General features: G+C 36.3%; 1 non-coding gene across 1 annotated transcript; it reads left to right on the top strand.

Moving 5' to 3' along the window:
• The first annotated feature begins 24403 nt into the window (after positions 1–24403).
• LOC126804961 (small nucleolar RNA R71) lies at positions 24404–24510 on the top strand. The gene has a single exon (XR_007673818.1). It is a non-coding gene; the product is annotated as a small nucleolar RNA R71 (small nucleolar RNA).
• The last annotated feature ends 2264 nt before the right edge of the window (positions 24511–26774 follow it).

The following is a 26774-nucleotide window of genomic DNA, read 5'->3' as shown; positions in this document are numbered from 1 at the left end:
GTTTGAAAAAAACACACTCCCACACTTGCAAAACTCTCAAATACAATAGAAACTCGCATCAGAAGGCTTACAGAAAGATACTCAAACGAGAAATGAAAAGATACACAATTGGAATAGTAAAGATACGCAAACGATGTAAAGATACACAATTGGAATAGTAAAGATACGCAAACGATGTAAAGATACACAATTGGAATAGTAAAGATACGCAAACGATGTAAAGATACTCAGTTTGAAAGAAACACACTCCCACACTTGCAAAACTCTCAAATACAATAGAAACTCGCATCAGAAGCCTTACAGAAAGATACTCAAACGAGAAATGAAAAGATACACAATTGGAATAGTAAAGATACGCAAACGATGTAAAGATACACAATTGGAATAGTAAAGATACGCAAACGATGTAAAGATACTCAGTTTGAAAGAAACACACTCCCACACTTGCAAAACTCTCAAATACAATAGAAACTCGCATCAGAAGCCTTACAGAAAGATACTCAAACGAGAAATGAAAAGATACACAATTGGAATAGTAAAGATACGCAAACGATGTAAAGATACACAATTGGAATAGTAAAGATACGCAAACGATGTAAAGATACTCAGTTTGAAAAAAACACACTCCCACACTTGCAAAACTCTCAAATACAATAGAAACTCGCATCAGAAGGCTTACAGAAAGATACTCAAACGAGAAATGAAAAGATACACAATTGGAATAGTAAAGATACGCAAACGATGTAAAGATACACAATTGGAATAGTAAAGATACGCAAACGATGTAAAGATACACAATTGGAATAGTAAAGATACGCAAACGATGTAAAGATACTCAGTTTGAAAGAAACACACTCCCACACTTGCAAAACTCTCAAATACAATAGAAACTCGCATCAGAAGCCTTACAGAAAGATACTCAAACGAGAAATGAAAAGATACACAATTGGAATAGTAAAGATACGCAAACGATGTAAAGATACACAATTGGAATAGTAAAGATACGCAAACGATGTAAAGATACTCAGTTTGAAAAAAACACACTCCCACACTTGCAAAACTCTCAAATACAATAGAAACTCGCATCAGAAGCCTTACAGAAAGATACTCAAACGAGAAATGAAAAGATACACAATTGGAATAGTAAAGCTACGCAAACGATGTAAAGATACTCAGTTTGAAAGAAACACACTCCCACACTTGCAAAATTCTCAAATACAATAGAAACTCGCATCAGAAGCCTTACAGAAAGATACTCAAACGAGAAATGAAAAGATACACAATTGGAATAGTAAAGATATGCAAACGATGTAAAGATACACAATTGGAATAGTAAAGATACGCAAACGATGTAAAGATACTCAGTTTGAAAGAAACACACTCCCACACTTGCAAAACTCTCAAATACAATAGAAACTCGCATCAGAAGCCTTACAGAAAGATACTCAAACGAGAAATGAAAAGATACACAATTGGAATAGTAAAGATACGCAAACGATGTAAAGATACTCAGTTTGAAAGAAACACACCCACACTTGCAAAACTCTCAAATACAATAGAAACTCGCATTAGAAGCCTTACAGAAAGATACTCAAACGAGAAATGAAAAGATAGACAATTGGAATAGTAAAGATACGCAAACGATGTAAAGATACACAATTGGAATAGTAAAGATACGCAAACGATGTAAAGATACTCAGTTTGAAAGAAACACACTCCCACACTCGCAAAACTCTCAAATTCAATAGAAACTCGCATCAAAAAGCCTTACAGAAAGATACTCAAACGAGAAATGAAAAGATACACAATTGGAATAGTAAAGATACGCAAACGATGTAAAGATACTCAGTTTGAAAGAAACACACTCCCACACTTTCAAAACTCTCAAATACAATAGAAACTCGCATCAGAAAGCCTTAGAGAAAGATACTCAAACGAGAAATGAAAAGATACACAATTGGAATAGTAAAGATACGCACACGATGTAAAGATACTCAGTTTGAAACAAACACACTCCCACACTTGCAAAATTCTCAAATACAATAGAAACTCGCATCAGAAGCCTTACAGAAAGATACTCAAACGAGAAATGAAAAGATACACAATTGGAATAGTAAAGATACGCAAACGATGTAAAGATACACAATTGGAATAGTAAAGATACGCAAACGATGTAAAGATATTCAGTTTGAAAGAAACACACTCCCACACTTGCAAAACTCTCAAATACAATAGAAACTCGCATCAGAAGCCTTACAGAAAGATACTCAAACGATAAATGAAAAGATACACAATTGGAATAGTAAAGATACGCAATCGATCTAAAGATACACAATTGGAATAGTAAAGATACGCAAACGATGTAAAGATACTCAGTTTGAAAGAAACACACTCCCACACTTGCAAAACTCTCAAATACAATAGAAACTCGCATCAGAAGCCTTACAGAAAGATACTCAAACGAGAAATGAAAAGATACACAATTGGAATAGTAAAGATACGCAAACGATGTAAAGATACTCAGTTTGAAAGAAACACACTCCCACACTTGCAAAACTCTCAAATACAATAGAAACTCGCATTAGAAGCCTTACAGAAAGATACTCAAACGAGAAATGAAAATATAGACAATTGGAATAGTAAAGATACGCAAACGATGTAAAGATACACAATTGGAATAGTAAAGATACGCAAACGATGTAAAGATACTCAGTTTGAAAGAAACACACTCCCACACTTGCAAAACTCTCAAATTCAATAGAAACTCGCATCAAAAAGCCTTACAGAAAGATACTCAAACGAGAAATGAAAAGATACACAATTGGAATAGTAAAGATACGCAAACGATGTATAGATACTCAGTTTGAAAGAAACACACTCCCACACTTGCAAAACTCTCAAATACAATAGAAACTCGCATTAGAAGCCTTACAGAAAGATACTCAAACGAGAAATGAAAAGATACACAATTGGAATAGTAAAGATACGCAAACGATGTAAAGATACACAATTGGAATAGTAAAGATACGCAAACGATGTAAAGATACTCAGTTTGAAAGAAACACACTCCCACACTCGCAAAACTCTCAAATTCAATAGAAACTCGCATCAAAAAGCCTTACAGAAAGATACTCAAACGAGAAATGAAAAGATACACAATTGGAATAGTAAAGATACGCAAACGATGTAAAGATACTCAGTTTGAAAGAAACACACTCCCACACTTTCAAAACTCTCAAATACAATAGAAACTCGCATCAGAAAGCCTTACAGAAAGATACTCAAACGAGAAATGAAAAGATACACAATTGGAATAGTAAAGATACGCAAACGATGTAAAGATACTCAGTTTGAAACAAACACACTCCCACACTTGCAAAACTCTCAAATACAATAGAAACTCGCATCAGAAGCCTTACAGAAAGATACTCAAACGAGAAATGAAAAGATACACAATTGGAATAGTAAAGATACGCAAACGATGTAAAGATACACAATTGGAATAGTAAAGATACGCAAACGATGTAAAGATATTCAGTTTGAAAGAAACACACTCCCACACTTGCAAAACTCTCAAATACAATAGAAACTCGCATCAGAAGCCTTACAGAAAGATACTCAAACGATAAATGAAAAGATACACAATTGGAATAGTAAAGATACGCAATCGATCTAAAGATACACAATTGGAATAGTAAAGATACGCAAACGATGTAAAGATACTCAGTTTGAAAGAAACACACTCCCACACTTGCAAAACTCTCAAATACAATAGAAACTCGCATCAGAAGCCTTACAGAAAGATACTCAAACGAGAAATGAAAAGATACACAATTGGAATAGTAAAGATACGCAAACGATGTAAAGATACACAATTGGAATAGTAAAGATACGCAAACGATGTAAAGATACTCAGTTTGAAAGAAACACACTCCCACACTTGAAAACTCTCAAATACAATAGAAACTCGCATCAGAAGCCTTACAGAAAGATACTCAAACGAGAAATAAAAAGATACACAATTGGAATAGTAAAGATACGCAAACGATGTAAAGATACACAATTGGAATAGTAAAGATACGCAAACGATGTAAAGATACACAATTGGAATAGTAAAGATACGCAAACGATGTAAAGATACTCAGTTTGAAAGAAACACACTCCCACACTTGCAAAACTCTCAAATACAATAGAAACTCGCATCAGAAGCCTTACAGAAAGATACTCAAACGAGAAATGAAAAGATACACAATTGGAATAGTAAAGATACGCAAACGATGTAAAGATACACAATTGGAATAGTAAAGATACGCAAACGATGTAAAGATACTCAGTTTGAAAAAAACACACTCCCACACTTGCAAAACTCTCAAATACAATAGAAACTCGCATCAGAAGGCTTACAGAAAGATACTCAAACGAGAAATGAAAAGATACACAATTGGAATAGTAAAGATACGCAAACGATGTAAAGATACACAATTGGAATAGTAAAGATACGCAAACGATGTAAAGATACACAATTGGAATAGTAAAGATACGCAAACGATGTAAAGATACTCAGTTTGAAAGAAACACACTCCCACACTTGCAAAACTCTCAAATACAATAGAAACTCGCATCAGAAGCCTTACAGAAAGATACTCAAACGAGAAATGAAAAGATACACAATTGGAATAGTAAAGATACGCAAACGATGTAAAGATACACAATTGGAATAGTAAAGATACGCAAACGATGTAAAGATACTCAGTTTGAAAGAAACACACTCCCACACTTGCAAAACTCTCAAATACAATAGAAACTCGCATCAGAAGCCTTACAGAAAGATACTCAAACGAGAAATGAAAAGATACACAATTGGAATAGTAAAGATACGCAAACGATGTAAAGATACACAATTGGAATAGTAAAGATACGCAAACGATGTAAAGATACTCAGTTTGAAAAAAACACACTCCCACACTTGCAAAACTCTCAAATACAATAGAAACTCGCATCAGAAGGCTTACAGAAAGATACTCAAACGAGAAATGAAAAGATACACAATTGGAATAGTAAAGATACGCAAACGATGTAAAGATACACAATTGGAATAGTAAAGATACGCAAACGATGTAAAGATACACAATTGGAATAGTAAAGATACGCAAACGATGTAAAGATACTCAGTTTGAAAGAAACACACTCCCACACTTGCAAAACTCTCAAATACAATAGAAACTCGCATCAGAAGCCTTACAGAAAGATACTCAAACGAGAAATGAAAAGATACACAATTGGAATAGTAAAGATACGCAAACGATGTAAAGATACACAATTGGAATAGTAAAGATACGCAAACGATGTAAAGATACTCAGTTTGAAAAAAACACACTCCCACACTTGCAAAACTCTCAAATACAATAGAAACTCGCATCAGAAGCCTTACAGAAAGATACTCAAACGAGAAATGAAAAGATACACAATTGGAATAGTAAAGCTACGCAAACGATGTAAAGATACTCAGTTTGAAAGAAACACACTCCCACACTTGCAAAACTCTCAAATACAATAGAAACTCGCATCAGAAGCCTTACAGAAAGATACTCAAACGAGAAATGAAAAGATACACAATTGGAATAGTAAAGATATGCAAACGATGTAAAGATACACAATTGGAATAGTAAAGATACGCAAACGATGTAAAGATACTCAGTTTGAAAGAAACACACTCCCACACTTGCAAAACTCTCAAATACAATAGAAACTCGCATCAGAAGCCTTACAGAAAGATACTCAAACGAGAAATGAAAAGATACACAATTGGAATAGTAAAGATACGCAAACGATGTAAAGATACTCAGTTTGAAAGAAACACACCCACACTTGCAAAACTCTCAAATACAATAGAAACTCGCATTAGAAGCCTTACAGAAAGATACTCAAACGAGAAATGAAAATATAGACAATTGGAATAGTGAAGATACGCAAACGATGTAAAGATACGCAAACGATGTAAAGATACTCAGTTTGAAAGAAACACACTCCCACACTTTCAAAACTCTCAAATACAATAGAAACTCGCATCAGAAAGCCTTAGAGAAAGATACTCAAACGAGAAATGAAAAGATACACAATTGGAATAGTAAAGATACGCAAACGATGTAAAGATACTCAGTTTGAAACAAACACACTCCCACACTTGCAAAACTCTCAAATACAATAGAAACTCGCATCAGAAGCCTTACAGAAAGATACTCAAACGATAAATGAAAAGATACACAATTGGAATAGTAAAGATACGCAATCGATCTAAAGATACACAATTGGAATAGTAAAGATACGCAAACGATGTAAAGATACTCAGTTTGAAAGAAACACACTCCCACACTTGCAAAACTCTCAAATACAATAGAAACTCGCATCAGAAGCCTTACAGAAAGATACTCAAACGAGAAATGAAAAGATACACAATTGGAATAGTAAAGATACGCAAACGATGTAAAGATACACAATTGGAATAGTAAAGATACGCAAACGATGTAAAGATACTCAGTTTGAAAGAAACACACTCCCACACTTGCAAAACTCTCAAATACAATAGAAACTCGCATCAGAAGCCTTACAGAAAGATACTCAAACGAGAAATAAAAAGATACACAATTGGAATAGTAAAGATACGCAAACGATGTAAAGATACACAATTGGAATAGTAAAGATACGCAAACGATGTAAAGATACACAATTGGAATAGTAAAGATACGCAAACGATGTAAAGATACACAATTGGAATAGTAAAGATACGCAAACGATGTAAAGATACTCAGTTTGAAAGAAACACACTCCCACACTTGCAAAACTCTCAAATACAATAGAAACTCGCATCAGAAGCCTTACAGAAAGATACTCAAACGATAAATGAAAAGATACACAATTGGAATAGTAAAGATACGCAATCGATCTAAAGATACACAATTGGAATAGTAAAGATACGCAAACGATGTAAAGATACTCAGTTTGAAAGAAACACACTCCCACACTTGCAAAACTCTCAAATACAATAGAAACTCGCATCAGAAGCCTTACAGAAAGATACTCAAACGAGAAATGAAAAGATACACAATTGGAATAGTAAAGATACGCAAACGATGTAAAGATACACAATTGGAATAGTAAAGATACGCAAACGATGTAAAGATACTCAGTTTGAAAAAAACACACTCCCACACTTGCAAAACTCTCAAATACAATAGAAACTCGCATCAGAAGCCTTACAGAAAGATACTCAAACGAGAAATGAAAAGATACACAATTGGAATAGTAAAGCTACGCAAACGATGTAAAGATACTCAGTTTGAAAGAAACACACTCCCACACTTGCAAAATTCTCAAATACAATAGAAACTCGCATCAGAAGCCTTACAGAAAGATACTCAAACGAGAAATGAAAAGATACACAATTGGAATAGTAAAGATATGCAAACGATGTAAAGATACACAATTGGAATAGTAAAGATACGCAAACGATGTAAAGATACTCAGTTTGAAAGAAACACACTCCCACACTTGCAAAACTCTCAAATACAATAGAAACTCGCATCAGAAGCCTTACAGAAAGATACTCAAACGAGAAATGAAAAGATACACAATTGGAATAGTAAAGATACGCAAACGATGTAAAGATACTCAGTTTGAAAGAAACACACCCACACTTGCAAAACTCTCAAATACAATAGAAACTCGCATTAGAAGCCTTACAGAAAGATACTCAAACGAGAAATGAAAATATAGACAATTGGAATAGTAAAGATACGCAAACGATGTAAAGATACACAATTGGAATAGTAAAGATACGCAAACGATGTAAAGATACTCAGTTTGAAAGAAACACACTCCCACACTTTCAAAACTCTCAAATACAATAGAAACTCGCATCAGAAAGCCTTAGAGAAAGATACTCAAACGAGAAATGAAAAGATACACAATTGGAATAGTAAAGATACGCAAACGATGTAAAGATACTCAGTTTGAAACAAACACACTCCCACACTTGCAAAACTCTCAAATACAATAGAAACTCGCATCAGAAGCCTTACAGAAAGATACTCAAACGATAAATGAAAAGATACACAATTGGAATAGTAAAGATACGCAATCGATCTAAAGATACACAATTGGAATAGTAAAGATACGCAAACGATGTAAAGATACTCAGTTTGAAAGAAACACACTCCCACACTTGCAAAACTCTCAAATACAATAGAAACTCGCATCAGAAGCCTTACAGAAAGATACTCAAACGAGAAATGAAAAGATACACAATTGGAATAGTAAAGATACGCAAACGATGTAAAGATACACAATTGGAATAGTAAAGATACGCAAACGATGTAAAGATACTCAGTTTGAAAGAAACACACTCCCACACTTGCAAAACTCTCAAATACAATAGAAACTCGCATCAGAAGCCTTACAGAAAGATACTCAAACGAGAAATAAAAAGATACACAATTGGAATAGTAAAGATACGCAAACGATGTAAAGATACACAATTGGAATAGTAAAGATACGCAAACGATGTAAAGATACACAATTGGAATAGTAAAGATACGCAAACGATGTAAAGATACTCAGTTTGAAAGAAACACACTCCCACACTTGCAAAACTCTCAAATACAATAGAAACTCGCATCAGAAGCCTTACAGAAAGATACTCAAACGATAAATGAAAAGATACACAATTGGAATAGTAAAGATACGCAATCGATCTAAAGATACACAATTGGAATAGTAAAGATACGCAAACGATGTAAAGATACTCAGTTTTAAAGAAACACACTCCCACACTTGCAAAACTCTCAAATACAATAGAAACTCGCATCAGAAGCCTTACAGAAAGATACTCAAACGAGAAATGAAAAGATACACAATTGGAATAGTAAAGATACGCAAACGATGTAAAGATACACAATTGGAATAGTAAAGATACGCAAACGATGTAAAGATACTCAGTTTGAAAAAAACACACTCCCACACTTGCAAAACTCTCAAATACAATAGAAACTCGCATCAGAAGCCTTACAGAAAGATACTCAAACGAGAAATGAAAAGATACACAATTGGAATAGTAAAGATACGCAAACGATGTAAAGATACACAATTGGAATAGTAAAGATACGCAAACGATGTAAAGATACTCAGTTTGAAAAAAACACACTCCCACACTTGCAAAACTCTCAAATACAATAGAAACTCGCATCAGAAGCCTTACAGAAAGATACTCAAACGAGAAATGAAAAGATACACAATTGGAATAGTAAAGCTACGCAAACGATGTAAAGATACTCAGTTTGAAAGAAACACACTCCCACACTTGCAAAATTCTCAAATACAATAGAAACTCGCATCAGAAGCCTTACAGAAAAATACTCAAACGAGAAATGAAAAGATACACAATTGGAATAGTAAAGATATGCAAACGATGTAAAGATACACAATTGGAATAGTAAAGATACGCAAACGATGTAAAGATACTCAGTTTGAAAGAAACACAGTCCCACACTTGCAAAACTCTCAAATACAATAGAAACTCGCATCAGAAGCCTTACAGAAAGATACTCAAACGAGAAATGAAAAGATACACAATTGGAATAGTAAAGATACGCAAACGATGTAAAGATACACAATTGGAATAGTAAAGATACGCAAACGATGAAAAGATACTCAGTTTGAAAGAAACACACTCCCACACTTGCAAAACTCTCAAATAATTAGAAACTCGCATCAGACGCCTTACAGAAAGATACTCAAACGAGAAATGAAAAGATACACAATTAGAATAGTAAAGATACGCAAACGATGTAAAGATACACAATTGGAATAGTAAAGATACGCAAACGATGTAAAGATACACAATTGGAATAGTAAAGATACGCAAACGATGTAAAGATACTCAGTTTGAAAGAAACACACTCCCACACTTGCAAAACTCTCAAATACAATAGAAACTCGCATCAGAAGCCTTACAGAAAGATACTCAAACGAGAAATGAAAAGATACACAATTGGAATAGTAAAGATACGCAAACGATGTAAAGATACACAATTGGAATAGTAAAGATACGCAAACGATGTAAAGATACACAATTGGAATAGTAAAGATACGCAAACGATGTAAAGATACTCAGTTTGAAAGAAACACACTCCCACACTTGCAAAACTCTCAAATTCAATAGAAACTCGCATCAGAAAGCCTTACAGAAAGATACTCAAACGAGAAATGAAAAGATACACAATTGGAATAGTAAAGATACGCAAACGATGTAAAGATACACAATTGGAATAGTAAAGATACGCAAACGATGAAAAGATACTCAGTTTGAAAGAAACACACTCCCACACTTGCAAAACTCTCAAATACAATAGAAACTCGCATCAGAAGCCTTACAGAAAGATACTCAAACGAGAAATGAAAAGATACACAATTGGAATAGTAAAGATACGCAAACGATGTAAAGATACACAATTGGAATAGTAAAGATACGCAAACGATGTAAAGATACTCAGTTTGAAAGAAACACACTCCCACACTTGCAAAACTCTCAAATACAATAGCAACTCGCATCAGAAGCCATACAGAAAGATACTCAAACGAGAAATGAAAAGATACACAATTGGAATAGTAAAGATACGTAAACGATGTAAAGATACTCAGTTTGAAAGAAACACACTCCCACACTTGCAAAACTCTCAAATACAATAGAAACTCGCATCAGAAGCCTTACAGAAAGATACTCAAACGAGAAATGAAAAGATACACAATTGGAATAGTAAAGATACGCAAACGATGTAAAGATACTCAGTTTGAAAGAAACACACTCCCACACTTGCAAAACTCTCAAATACAATAGAAACTCGCATCAGAAGCCTTACAGAAAGATACTCAAACGATAAATGAAAAGATACACAATTGGAATAGTAAAGATACGCAATCGATCTACAGATACACAATTGGAATAGTAAAGATACGCAAACGATGTAAAGATACTCAGTTTGAAAGAAACACACTCCCACACTTGGAAAACTCTCAAACACAATAGAAACTCGCATCAGAAGCCTTACAGAAAGATACTCAAACGAGAAATGAAAAGATACACAATTGGAATAGTAAAGATACGCAAACGATGTAAAGATACACAATTGGAATAGTAAAGATACGCAAACGATGTAAAGATACTCAGTTTGAAAAAAACACACTCCCACACTTGCAAAACTCTCAAATACAATAGAAACTCGCATCAGAAGCCTTACAGAAAGATACTCAAACGAGAAATGAAAAGATACACAATTGGAATAGTAAAGCTACGCAAACGATGTAAAGATACTCAGTTTGAAAGAAACACACTCCCACACTTGCAAAATTCTCAAATACAATAGAAACTCGCATCAGAAGCCTTACAGAAAGATACTCAAACGAGAAATGAAAAGATACACAATTGGAATAGTAAAGATATGCAAACGATGTAAAGATACACAATTGGAATAGTAAAGATACGCAAACGATGTAAAGATACTCAGTTTGAAAGAAACACACTCCCACACTTGCAAAACTCTCAAATACAATAGAAACTCGCATCAGAAGCCTTACAGAAAGATACTCAAACGAGAAATGAAAAGATACACAATTGGAATAGTAAAGATACGCAAACGATGTAAAGATACTCAGTTTGAAAGAAACACACCCACACTTGCAAAACTCTCAAATACAATAGAAACTCGCATTAGAAGCCTTACAGAAAGATACTCAAACGAGAAATGAAAATATAGACAATTGGAATAGTAAAGATACGCAAACGATGTAAAGATACACAATTGGAATAGTAAAGATACGCAAACGATGTAAAGATACTCAGTTTGAAAGAAACACACTCCCACACTTTCAAAACTCTCAAATACAATAGAAACTCGCATCAGAAAGCCTTAGAGAAAGATACTCAAACGAGAAATGAAAAGATACACAATTGGAATAGTAAAGATACGCAAACGATGTAAAGATACTCAGTTTGAAACAAACACACTCCCACACTTGCAAAACTCTCAAATACAATAGAAACTCGCATCAGAAGCCTTACAGAAAGATACTCAAACGATAAATGAAAAGATACACAATTGGAATAGTAAAGATACGCAATCGATCTAAAGATACACAATTGGAATAGTAAAGATACGCAAACGATGTAAAGATACTCAGTTTGAAAGAAACACACTCCCACACTTGCAAAACTCTCAAATACAATAGAAACTCGCATCAGAAGCCTTACAGAAAGATACTCAAACGAGAAATGAAAAGATACACAATTGGAATAGTAAAGATACGCAAACGATGTAAAGATACACAATTGGAATAGTAAAGATACGCAAACGATGTAAAGATACTCAGTTTGAAAGAAACACACTCCCACACTTGCAAAACTCTCAAATACAATAGAAACTCGCATCAGAAGCCTTACAGAAAGATACTCAAACGAGAAATAAAAAGATACACAATTGGAATAGTAAAGATACGCAAACGATGTAAAGATACACAATTGGAATAGTAAAGATACGCAAACGATGTAAAGATACACAATTGGAATAGTAAAGATACGCAAACGATGTAAAGATACTCAGTTTGAAAGAAACACACTCCCACACTTGCAAAACTCTCAAATACAATAGAAACTCGCATCAGAAGCCTTACAGAAAGATACTCAAACGATAAATGAAAAGATACACAATTGGAATAGTAAAGATACGCAATCGATCTAAAGATACACAATTGGAATAGTAAAGACACGCAAACGATGTAAAGATACTCAGTTTTAAAGAAACACACTCCCACACTTGCAAAACTCTCAAATACAATAGAAACTCGCATCAGAAGCCTTACAGAAAGATACTCAAACGAGAAATGAAAAGATACACAATTGGAATAGTAAAGATACGCAAACGATGTAAAGATACACAATTGGAATAGTAAAGATACGCAAACGATGTAAAGATACTCAGTTTGAAAAAAACACACTCCCACACTTGCAAAACTCTCAAATACAATAGAAACTCGCATCAGAAGCCTTACAGAAAGATACTCAAACGAGAAATGAAAAGATACACAATTGGAATAGTAAAGATACGCAAACGATGTAAAGATACACAATTGGAATAGTAAAGATACGCAAACGATGTAAAGATACTCAGTTTGAAAGAAACACACTCCCACACTTGCAAAACTCTCAAATACAATAGAAACTCGCATCAGAAGCCTTACAGAAAGATACTCAAACGAGAAATGAAAAGATACACAATTGGAATAGTAAAGCTACGCAAACGATGTAAAGATACTCAGTTTGAAAGAAACACACTCCCACACTTGCAAAATTCTCAAATACAATAGAAACTCGCATCAGAAGCCTTACAGAAAAATACTCAAACGAGAAATGAAAAGATACACAATTGGAATAGTAAAGATATGCAAACGATGTAAAGATACACAATTGGAATAGTAAAGATACGCAAACGATGTAAAGATACTCAGTTTGAAAGAAACACAGTCCCACACTTGCAAAACTCTCAAATACAATAGAAACTCGCATCAGAAGCCTTACAGAAAGATACTCAAACGAGAAATGAAAAGATACACAATTGGAATAGTAAAGATACGCAAACGATGTAAAGATACACAATTGGAATAGTAAAGATACGCAAACGATGAAAAGATACTCAGTTTGAAAGAAACACACTCCCACACTTGCAAAACTCTCAAATACAATAGAAACTCGCATCAGACGCCTTACAGAAAGATACTCAAACGAGAAATGAAAAGATACACAATTAGAATAGTAAAGATACGCAAACGATGTAAAGATACACAATTGGAATAGTAAAGATACGCAAACGATGTAAAGATACACAATTGGAATAGTAAAGATACGCAAACGATGTAAAGATACTCAGTTTGAAAGAAACACACTCCCACACTTGCAAAACTCTCAAATACAATAGAAACTCGCATCAGAAGCCTTACAGAAAGATACTCAAACGAGAAATGAAAAGATACACAATTGGAATAGTAAAGATACGCAAACGATGTAAAGATACACAATTGGAATAGTAAAGATACGCAAACGATGTAAAGATACACAATTGGAATAGTAAAGATACGCAAACGATGTAAAGATACTCAGTTTGAAAGAAACACACTCCCACACTTGCAAAACTCTCAAATTCAATAGAAACTCGCATCAGAAAGCCTTACAGAAAGATACTCAAACGAGAAATGAAAAGATACACAATTGGAATAGTAAAGATACGCAAACGATGTAAAGATACACAATTGGAATAGTAAAGATACGCAAACGATGAAAAGATACTCAGTTTGAAAGAAACACACTCCCACACTTGCAAAACTCTCAAATACAATAGAAACTCGCATCAGAAGCCTTACAGAAAGATACTCAAACGAGAAATGAAAAGATACACAATTGGAATAGTAAAGATACGCAAACGATGTAAAGATACACAATTGGAATAGTAAAGATACGCAAACGATGTAAAGATACTCAGTTTGAAAGAAACACACTCCCACACTTGCAAAACTCTCAAATACAATAGCAACTCGCATCAGAAGCCATACAGAAAGATACTCAAACGAGAAATGAAAAGATACACAATTGGAATAGTAAAGATACGTAAACGATGTAAAGATACTCAGTTTGAAAGAAACACACTCCCACACTTGCAAAACTCTCAAATACAATAGAAACTCGCATTAGAAGCCTTACAGAAAGATACTCAAACGAGAAATGAAAAGATACACAATTGGCATAGTAAAGATACGCAAACGATGTAAAGATACACAATTGGAATAGTAAAGATACGCAAACGATGTAAAGATACTCAGTTTGAAAGAAACACACTCCCACACTTGCAAAACTCTCAAATTCAATAGAAACTCGCATCAAAAAGCCTTACAGAAAGATACTCAAACGAGAAATGAAAAGATACACAATTGGAATAGTAAAGATACGCAAACGATGTAAAGATACTCAGTTTGAAAGAAACACACTCCCACACTTGCAAAACTCTCAAATACAATAGAAACTCGCATCAGAAAGCCTTAGAGAAAGATACTCAAACGAGAAATGAAAAGATACACAATTGGAATAGTAAAGATACGCAATCGATCTAAAGATACACAATTGGAATAGTAAAGATACGCAAACGATGTAAAGATACTCAGTTTGAAAGAAACACACTCCCACACTTGCAAAATTCTCAAATACAATAGAAACTCGCATCAGAAGCCTTACAGAAAGATACTCAAATGAGAAATGAAAAGATACACAATTGGAATAGTAAAGATACGCAAACGATGTAAAGATACACAATTGGAATAGTAAAGATACGCAAACGATGTAAAGATACTCAGTTTGAAAGAAACACAGTCCCACACTTGCAAAACTCTCAAATACAATAGAAACTCGCATCAGAAGCCTTACAGAAAGATACTCAAACGAGAAATGAAAAGATACACAATTAGAATAGTAAAGATACGCAAACGATGTAAAGATACACAATTGGAATAGTAAAGTGATCGATTCGATTACTCGAGATCAATATTAACCCTGTAAGCACGTTAGTAGTATAAAGCAAGAGGGTATCGTTCACAAACCGGGGATCCAACCAGGGTAAAGAATCACAAACATTTAACAACGAATTCATAAGAGTTTAAAAGGTTTGATATAGGTTCGGATTGAGATATAAAAACAGAAAATAAAACCTAAACTAATATATACATGTGATCAACTAACCAACACATAAACATCACCAAACAAATCGTCACAAGTAGCTTCCAAATCATAATCTCATCCTATGCAAACACCGAGCCTTAGCGGACAAGTATTGAGTGAACAAACAACAACCTAATGCCGAACTAGGTTACTTAGCGCATCCCTAACTCGAAACATGGCCTTGTAATCCTATCTTAGCGCTTAGAAATTACAAGATAACATGTCTTTCTCAATCTTACCACTTCATTGATTCATCTCTTATCTAATTACTTAGCGCATCTTAGATAACAAACGGATCATGGTTAATTCCTAGTGATTACTAACAAGTCAAGCATGTCACTTACTTTAACAAGTTATCAAAAACACTTAAGAATCCTATATGCAAAACTAACTTAGCGCCTTGAATCACATATAGTTAACGCCCAAGAAAGAGAATCATTAAATCATTGAATTATAAACTCACGATATCTACATAGAAATCATAGACAACAAAATCAGAACTACTTTATAACATCTTGCAAAATCGTAAACTACATGAGAGTATTCCACAAATTCGGAACTAGCCAAAAACATAAACACAACATCACACAAAGAATCCAAACCGAAAACATAAGTGTGAAGAAGTAACGAGTTACACTTTGTAAATCTCCTTAGCGGTATCAAAACAAGGCAGCACGGCTTCAACATGAATGGCAATCCGAGGCGTAGCGCTTTGGATCGAATGGAATGAAGGGAAGATGGTGTTTTCGCCTTGAATGGCTTTGAGGATGATGAGTAGTGTTTAAGGCAGAGCTTTGGCTAGTCTTGTGAGCAAGGTTGATGATCTTTTTCTGTGGAATTGAGGTGCTATATATAGAGGAAGAAACCCAAGGGAGGATGGCCACAAAGTCCACAAAGTTGAAACCAAATTGGTTGAGGTTTCCTAGATTCGGCAGATCTGACCTTTGTCCCTTGTTGTGGCCATAACTTTCTCTAGAAAATAGATATTGAGATGATTCCAACTGGTCATTTCAACTAGACTTCCGTGGCTTTTCATCCATATATCATGCACTTTCTCAGTCATTCTGAGCTGTCCAGGGGAGCTCGTCAAAGTTGGATGATCTGCAGTGCCAGAATTCTGATTTCTATAAGGATTGCATATCTTCTTCCTCCTTTAATGCTGATTTCTTTTGCACAAATTTCTTCCTTTGAATTAGGGAGGCAGCAAAAGTCTTATTTGTTGCAGCCATGTTTGATTTTTCTTACCTCTCCTCATTAAATTTGCTGCATGCCTTCTTTGACTTTCTTGCCTCTTGTCATTTAATTTGCTGCATGCCTTCTTTGACATTCTTTGGTGCAGGGATTTATGGACATTCTGATAAATATTTGTGCTCTATATGCAGGAGGAACAAAGTCCCAAGTTTCCCTCATAGCCCTTGGATCAAAAGCAAATCAACGGCTGAGATAATTCCGCGGAGTTCACTGGACCTCCGAGCAATGATTCGGTCATATGTCCCTGTAGGAATAAGATATTGATTTTATTCCAAATCCTACATAAACTAGACTCACACAGCTTTTTATCCATATAAGGTACGTTTTCTAACTCGATCGGAGCTATCCAGGGGAGCCCGTCGAAGTTGGACTACGAATCTTGACAGCATTTTCATTCTTGCATTGATTGGGCTTTTAAGTGCAAATCTTCTTCTCCTTTTTCCTTGTGGAACTAGGAAGCTTTCCTTCTCAATTATGGATTGGTATTTCCTAATAAGAATAAGTACGTTAGAAACAAAGAAATACGAAAGCATGAATCCTACTCGAACAAGGAAACATATATCAACAAGGATTCTTAACACTTAGCACGATTTCATCATCAATTCACTTATAATTGATATAAGCTCTACCTAAACAATTATTCATACAAAAGAAACTAAAACATACTAAATAAGAGGTAACAAAGAGTAAGAATAGGGCATAAACGCATTAAGAACGTCACACTTTGTGCTCCTATCAACAACCCCATACTTAAGCTTTGCTAGTCCCTTAGCAAACACTAGAAAAGGGAAACAAAACATAAAACAAAAATCAATACAACTAAACTAATGACTCAACTATAATGCCTTCAACATTTTGTCTCAGAGATCTTCAAACTCATAACATCAAGAATAATACTCAATTGAAATAGATAGAATGATTTGAATGGTTAATAAACATGTGATCTCGCAGAACAAGTAAGACAAGGCAGAAAACATAGGTGATATTAAGCTCGACATGTTCAAAACAAGTTCAAAATTCAACTCACAAGGGATATGCACTCCGAATATTTTCTCTCAAGAACATGTCATATGCTTAAAAGCTTTTCACACATAAGAGTTATGAACACATAGTGAATTCGAACACCTCATGAAAGATACAAATCATATGCACAAATGAACCCAAACCATATGCTTACTCATGAAACAAACTCCACAAATCAAGAGCTACTCATTTTAAGAATCATGCAGATCTTTATAAAAGGTAGGCTTAAGCTCGGTAAGGATATGATTTTTTTAGGTAAAAGGAATCACAAAGGTCATCCTCAAGACTTAGCAAAGCAAGAATCATTCACCTTATGTCGCCATACTCCATAAAACAAGGGCCAATTTTCATCATGTTGAACCTATTCTTCACTCTAAACGTTGTGAAAATGGACAAAGGCTAAAGTACAACATTATTGAGCCTTCAACAAATACATCACAACTCCAAATTCACATCAAACATAGCTATGCTGTAACTTCTTTGTATATATATATTTTTTCTTTCAAGCCGTGTTCATGTATATTTTTTTTTTTCTTCTCACGGCATCTTTCTATTTTTTTCTTCATTCTTTTCACCTTTTTCTTAAGGCACAAATACATACATAGCATAACCCCACACTTGAATCGAATCATCACTCCATATTAACACCAAGAAATCGGCTCTGCCAAGCTTTGAGAACAAGGTAGAGATATAACTATACTAAGCAAGGATATTAACATGTTGGTAATGAAAGAAAAGGTTTAATGTTGGCTCAAAGGGGTTCATACTAAGGTGTCCCAAGCAGGGCACAAATAAGGCATACGGCTTTTTGGTTTAAGTGGTGGAATCCCTAAAAAGATCCAACAATCATTTTCAAAATCAGAGTATATTATGATAAAAGTTTTGAAAGTTTCACAAAGTAAGTTCTAGCATTCTCTAGTTCATTGCAATTCTATGGCATATGAACTGATCAAAATAGATGTAATGAGGTTATATAGCCAAGAAACGATAGATTAAACTCTCCAAAGAAAGGCACATATATGGCTCGAAACTCACAAAGGTTAGATGAATTCAAACAAGTTAGGAACATGCTCATTCTGTACCTAAGTTTCAAAATCCTCATTTGTTACATGTTCGTACAATCTCTACACATCGATTAACCATCAAATAGCAATTAAGTTCAATTCAATATTGTGATCATCTATCAACCATAAATTCAAAGATCAACTCATCATAGACAGTTAAAGGCATACCTAAGACTCAAGACAAAATCAAAACAAAAAAATCAAAGCAACAAATACACCGAATGATGTATACCCCACCCCACACTTAAAACTTACATTGCCCTCAATGTATAATATGATAAGCAATGAAAATTAAAAAGAGATAAGGGATAAGAAAATGCAAACACTAATTGATGGCTCCTTCATTGGCTTAAATTTATAGTCCAAAGCCTAGACTATCTCCAGAATTTCACTTGCTTGCCGTAGGTTCAAGGAGAGAAGTCTCCTCCACGTTATGCTCCATAAAGTTCTCATAGTATGGCTTCAAGCGATGTCCATTGACCTGAAATTCCTTTCCATTTATTGCACTCTTAATCCTGATAGCACCAGAAGGAAAAATGCGAGTAATAACAAATGGGCCAAGCCACCTTGAACGAAGCTTGCCTGGAAAAAACTTAAGTCGAGAATGAAACAAAAGAACTTTCTGTCCAACGACAAAGTGTTTCTTCCTAATCATACGGTCATGGAACGATTTGGTCTTCTCCTTGTAAATCATAGCCGAATCATAGGCCTCATTTCGAATCTCTTCAAGCTCATGCAATTGCAATTTCCTATGCAATCCGGCCTCGTCAATGTCCATGTTAAGATTCTTCACAGCCCACCATGCACGATGCTCAAGCTCCACGGGTAGATGGCATGCCTTGCCATAAACTAATCGAAATGGTGACATTCCAAGAGGAGTCTTGTATGCGGTTCTATAAGCCCAAAGAGCATCATCCAATCTTTGAGACCAATCTTTGCGTGATGGTCCAACAGATTTCTCTAAAATTATCTTGATCTCTCGATTAGAAAGCTCAACTTGTCCACTTGTTTGGGGGTGATAAGGCGTAGCAACCTTATGCTTGATACCATACTTCCTCAACAACGCCTCAATGGTCCGGTTGCAAAAATGAGATCCTCCATCACTAATGATTGCTCTTGGCATACCAAACCTAGAGAAAATGTTAGAACGAAGGAAATCTGCAACAACTCGAGAATCATTAGTCCGGGTGGCTTTTGCTTCAACCCATTTCGAAACATAATCAACACAAACGAGTATGTACAAGAAACCATTAGAGTTTGGAAAAGGTCCCATGAAATCGATACCCCAACAATCAAATAGTTCAATAGTCAAGATAGGATGCATCGGCATTTGATCTCTAGAACCTATGTTTCCCATGCGTTGGCATTTATCACAAGTCATGCAAAACTGGTATGCATCTTTAAAGATCGTAGGCCAAAAGAAACCACATTCCAACACCTTAAGAGCAGTCCTACGTGAACCAAAATGTCCTCCACCAGACTCAGAATGGCAAAAAGTAAGTATAGAATGATGTTCAGATTCAGGGACACACCTCCTAATGATTTGATCAACACAATGTTTCCACAAGTATGGTTCATCCCAAACATAATACTTAGCTAATGCCTTGAGTCTATTCTTTTGAGCATGCGATAAAGTATCCGGAAATTGCTTAGAAACTAAATAATTCACAATATCTGCATACCATGGCTCACTTACCTCAACTCGAAAGAGTTGCTCATCCGGGAAACTCTCTTGGATAGCCAAGGGCTCGGCATCTCTCACCAAATGACTCAAATGATCCGCCACAACATTGTCACTGCCCTTCTTGTCCTTGATGTCGAGATCGAACTCTTGGAGTAAGAGAATCCATCGAATCAATCTTGGTTTTGCATCCTTCTTCGTCATTAAGTACTTCAAAGCTGCATGGTCAGTGTAAACAATAACTTTGGATTGAAGTAAGTAAGAACGAAACTTATCTAGAGCAAAGATCACGGCAAGAAGTTCTTTTTCAGTTGTGGTGTAGTTTTGTTGAGCATCATTGAGCGTTCGTGAGGCATAATAGATGGCATAGGGCTGCTTATCCTTCCTCTGCCCTAGCACGGCTCCAACTGCATAGTCGGAGGCATCACACATCAACTCAAATGGCAAGGACCAATCCGGCGGTGCCATGATTGGTGCCGAAGTTAAGAGCTTCTTCAAAGTCTCGAATGCAAGCTTGCAATCATCATCAAAGTGAAAGGGAACGTCTTTTTGAAGCAATGAACTCATTGGTCTCGCAATCTTGGAAAAGTCCTTGATAAACCTACGATAGAAACCTGCATGTCCAAGAAATGATCGAACATCCCTCACACTTGTGGGGAGGGGTAAGTGACGCACAAGATCTATTTTAGACTTATCAACCTCAATTCCTCTAGATGAAACAATATGGCCTAAGACAATGCCTTGCGTAACCATGAAATGACATTTTTCCCAATTCAAAACCAAGTTAGTTTCTTCACAACGTTTAAGCACAAGTTCCACATTCTCTAAACATGCATCGAAATTCTCACCATAAACAGAGAAATCATCCATGAAAACTTCAATTTTAGAACCAATATACTCAGAGAAAATGTGATACATACAACGTTGAAACGTACCTGGAGCGTTGCATAAACCAAAAGGCATGCGACGATACGCAAACGTACCAAAAGGGCATGTGAATGTCGTCTTTTCTTGATCTTCCTCCGCAACACTAATCTGATTGTATCCACTATATCCATCAAGGAAACAATAGAAAGAATGACCCGCCAATCTCTCAAGCATTTGATCAATGAATGGCAACGGCATGTGATCCTTCCTTGTTGTGGCGTTGAGCTTTCTATAGTCGATACACACACGGTGACCAGTCACCGTCCTTTGAGGCACTAACTCATTATCTTTGTTCTTTACCACCGTGATTCCTGACTTCTTTGGTACAACTTGAATGGGAGATATCCACCTACTATCCGAGATGGGGTAGATCACGCCACAATCGTGCAACTTAGTGATTTCATCCTTTACAACTTGCATCATTGGTGGATGAAGGCGTCTTTGACATTCCTTGGTTGGTTTGGCACCATCTTCAAGCAAAATTCGGTGCACACACATGGTAGGGCTGATTCCTTTGATGTCGGCTAGGGTCCATCCTATTGCCGTCTTGTGTTTCTTTAACACTTCAATCAATCTCTCCTCTTGTTCCTCGTTGAGTGCAGATGAAATGATCACGGGCAATGTATCCTCATCTCCCAAAAATGCATACTTCAAGTGGTCCGGAAGAACCTTAAGATCAAGCTTTGGGGCTTGCACCACAGAAGGAAGATTCTTGTTAGTAGTTAAGAGAATTGGACTAGGAGAGACATAACTTACCTCACGTGGCGAAACCTCAAGAGAGGCCACATTCTCTAGTACAAATGATGGCACGGCATCATTGGCTTCCAACTCAGAAACGTTGGAGCCATCACTTGCAAATCCGGCCCCTTGGGCAATGGTGAGTGCCAACTCGTCATGTGCCAAGGTATCTAGATAGTTATCTGCAAGGGAATCAAGAATGTCAACTGAAAAACAATCACTTAATTCCGAAAGGGGATACCTCATAGGTTCAAAGATGTTGAAGCTAATCACTTCACCGTCGAACTCAAAGGTGAGTGATCCACTAAACACATCAATCTTCGTTCTTGCAGTCCTCATAAAGGGACGCCCCAACAGAATAGGGACCTCCTTGTCATCTCCTTCAGTTGGCTCCATGTCAAGGACATAGAAGTCCGCAGGGAATATCAAGCTCGAAACCTGCACAAGAACATCTTCAACATAGCCCAAAGGGACTTTGTTGGAACAATCTGCCAATCGAATCACAACATTATCTCGTTTCAAATCACCTAGACCTAGATCCTCATAAATATAGTAAGGCATTACATTGATCGATGCACCTAAGTCTAACATTATCTTTTCAAATGTCATGTTTCCGATTGTACAAGGGATAGAAAAACTCCCTGGATCCTTAAGCTTTGGTGGTAGCTTCTGTTGGAGCACGGCAGAAACCGTCTCACTCATTGTGACAACCTCCTTCTCTCGAGTCATCCTCTTATTAGTGCACAATTCTTTCAAAAACTTAGCATACCTAGGATTCTGTTGTATGCATTCAATAAGAGGCATATTCACTTCCACCTTTTTTAAAATGTCGAGTATGACTTGATCAGAGTCATTCTTCTTTTGCTTTGCAAATCTATTGGGGAAGGGAACACGAGGAAGAGCATTAGTTGAAACTAAACCACTAGAGTTAGGATCCTTACCTTTGTCATGCGCGTCATGATCACTTGTGGGAAGAGGCACGACATCATTAGCTTTAGAGGAGGCAGGGTCTTTCTCTATGTCATTAGCATTGAAACTCTCGGCCTCTTTTCCTTTAGAAGGCACGGCCTTCTTGTTTTGCTGCAATTGAGCATCCAAGATCCTCCCACTTCTTGTCATCATGGCCTTCACGTTAGGATTTGGCTCAGTTTGGCTCGGCAACTTACCTCCTTCATGAATCTTGCCCATGAAGTCGATCACTTGTCCCATCTGCTTCTTAAGCTCGGTTATGTCTTTAGAATGAGCTTGTTGACCTGTAACTAAAGCTTGAGTAGCAGAGTTTAAATTTTGTTGCCCTTGAGCAAGGGACTTCAAAAGTTCATCATAGTTAGGTGCAGATGCATTATTTGAACCATGAACGTTAGAGTTAAAGGGAACAGAACCTTGAGGTACCTGAGGCCTCACAAACAAACCTGAAGGACGAGGTCCTTGACCTTGAGCATTGGACGGTTGAGCATTGTTGTTCCAACGAAAATTTGGATGATCTCTAAGTCCAGGGTTGTATGTGTTCGAGTATGGATCGTACCTTGGCCTTTGTTGCCCCATGAAGTTCACTCTTCTTCAGTCATTGCACCATTTGGACAAGTTTCGGTTATGTGATCTTTGAGTGAACAAATGCCACATGCTTGATTGTTGATGCTGGAACCATTGAATGCCTTGACTAGAACGTCAAGCTTTCTTTCTAAAGTAGCCATCTGATTTCTTGCATCAACATCATACACCCCACGGCTCTTGCTTCCTCTCTTCTCCTTAGAACTAAATTGGCGATTATTGTCGGCCAAGTCATCAATCAAGGTGTAGGCTTCTTGACTGGTCTTGTTCATGAATGTGCAGCCACATGCCGAGTCCACCATGCTCTTATTGGTGGTGTCGAGTCCTTCATAGAAGAATTGCACCAAGTCATCCAATGAAATACCATGGTGACGGCACTTCCTTTGTAGTTCCTGAAATTCCTCCCATGCCTCATAGAGTGAATCACCATCCTTTTGAGTGAAGTTCTGAATCTCCCTCCTTAGTCTTTTCGTGAGTTGAGCAGGGAAGAATTGTTTCAAGAACTTCCTAGTCATTTCATCCCATGTGGTGATGATTCCCGGAGGCAGAGAGTACAACCAACCTTTAGCATCGTCCTTAAGGGTAAATGGAAACAAAAGCAACCTCAAGCCTTCTTGAGACAGATGATGAATCGATTGGAGCTTGCAAATGTCCAAGAACTCCCTAAGGTGAACATTAGGGTCTTCCATTGAGGAACCAGAATACTTAGGCAGCTGCCCAAGCAATTGAACCGGAATGGAGAAGTTGGCTTCATTAGGTGGAGTGAAAGCAATGCATGAAGGTGATTCAGGGGTGGTGGGGATGAAAGCATTCTTGAGTGCCATTGGAGCACCAACAAGAATTATGTCACGGTCCGCAATTGTGTCGAGCTCGGAATTGAAGATGAAGGGGAAGGTAAGATCCTCTTCTCCTTCTGATCTAGGTGAAGAGTTTAAGATTGAATTGCTTGGAGATGTTTCGAAATCTAAAGTTCCACTTGTGAAAGAGTTGTTTAAATCTCTAAGTGCTTGAATTCGATCCTTGAGCTCTCGTGTTCTCTTAGATATTTCGGACATGCATAGTACCTGTGACACGAAAGTTAAAGAGTTAGCATTGAGGAATACACAATGAACACATATAAATCGTGCCTTCCTTTAGTCATTCACACACACACTTATGGGGAAGGGCACGACACTATATTGTCAAGTTCACAAAGAGTTAGTTCTTTACGTTTACAGAAGTTCATACATTTCACAAGTTCTTTTTGCCATTTCAATGATTGAACGATCGATTGATTCTAAGTTGTAAACCAAGGTGGACGTGCGGCCTAAGTATGGATGCCTAGACACAAGATCAAGTCTTTGTTTGAGAAGGCCTGTAGCTCAACTAGAGATAGTGAACATGGTAGGACTCATTTGTTGAACTACGGAGAGCGAACTCCCTATCGACTCCATCACCGAGATGTATGTCAATCAATAGTTCTCTGAGATCCAATTTTGGTCCCATGCACCAGAGTAATAAGAGAGCGTGCCCCTTACTCAGCTGGACTTAAACTTGGGTGTTAGACAATTCTCCAAGTGTTAATAAAAGCCGCCCTCAACCTCATGCAAAAACTTTGGAAGAAAACATGAGGGGTTGAGGCTAATATTAACAAAAGGAACTTTACCTATTCCGTTCGATTTACAACCTACAACAATCATTCATTCACTCATAAAAAATAACAACCTAAGATAAAATTACTATTTGTTAGAACAAAGTAAGAAAAACATATAAAAATTTACAATATAAACAGTGAATTCGAAATTAAAAGATTGGGATCCATAATGATGGATCCCCGGCAACGGCGCCATTTGATCGATTCGATTACTCGAAATCAATATTAACCCTGTAAGCACGTTAGTAGTATAAAGCAAGAGGGTATCGTTCACAAACCGGGGATCCAACCAGGGTAAAGAATCACAAACATTTAACAACGAATTCATAAGAGTTTAAAAGGTTTGATATAGGTTCGGATTGAGATATAAAAACAGAAAATAAAACCTAAACTAATATATACATGTGATCAACTAACCAACACATAAACATCACCAAACAAATCGTCACAAGTAGCTTCAAAATCATAATCTCATCCTATGCAAACACCGAGCCTTAGCGGACAAGTATTGAGTGAACAAACAACAACCTAATGCCGAACTAGGTTACTTAGCGCATCCCTAACTCGAAACATGGCCTTGTAATCCTATCTTAGCGCTTAGAAATTACAAGATAACATGTCTTTCTCAATCTTACCACTTCATTGATTCATCTCTTATCTAATTACTTAGCGCATCTTAGATAACAAACGGATCATGGTTAATTCCTAGTGATTACTAACAAGTCAAGCATGTCACTTACTTTAACAAGTTATCAAAAACACTTAAGAATCCTATATGCAAAACTAACTTAGCGCCTTGAATCACATATAGTTAACGCCCAAGAAAGAGAATCATTAAATCATTGAATTATAAACTCACGATATCTACATAGAAATCATAGACAACAAAATCAGAACTACTTTATAACATCTTGCAAAATCGTAAACTACATGAGAGTATTCCACAAATTCGGAACTAGCCAAAAACATAAATACAACATCACACAAAGAATCCAAACCGAAAACATAAGTGTGAAGAAGTAACGAGTTACACTTTGTAAATCTCCTTAGCGGTATCAAAACAAGGCAGCACGGCTTCAACTTGAATGGCAATCCGAG

This window comes from Argentina anserina, unplaced genomic scaffold (assembly GCF_933775445.1).
Source record: "Argentina anserina unplaced genomic scaffold, drPotAnse1.1, whole genome shotgun sequence".
NCBI lineage: Eukaryota > Viridiplantae > Streptophyta > Magnoliopsida > Rosales > Rosaceae > Argentina > Argentina anserina.
The sequence above is the reverse complement of the archived record's forward strand: the minus strand, read 5'-3'. Positions and strand labels throughout refer to the sequence as shown.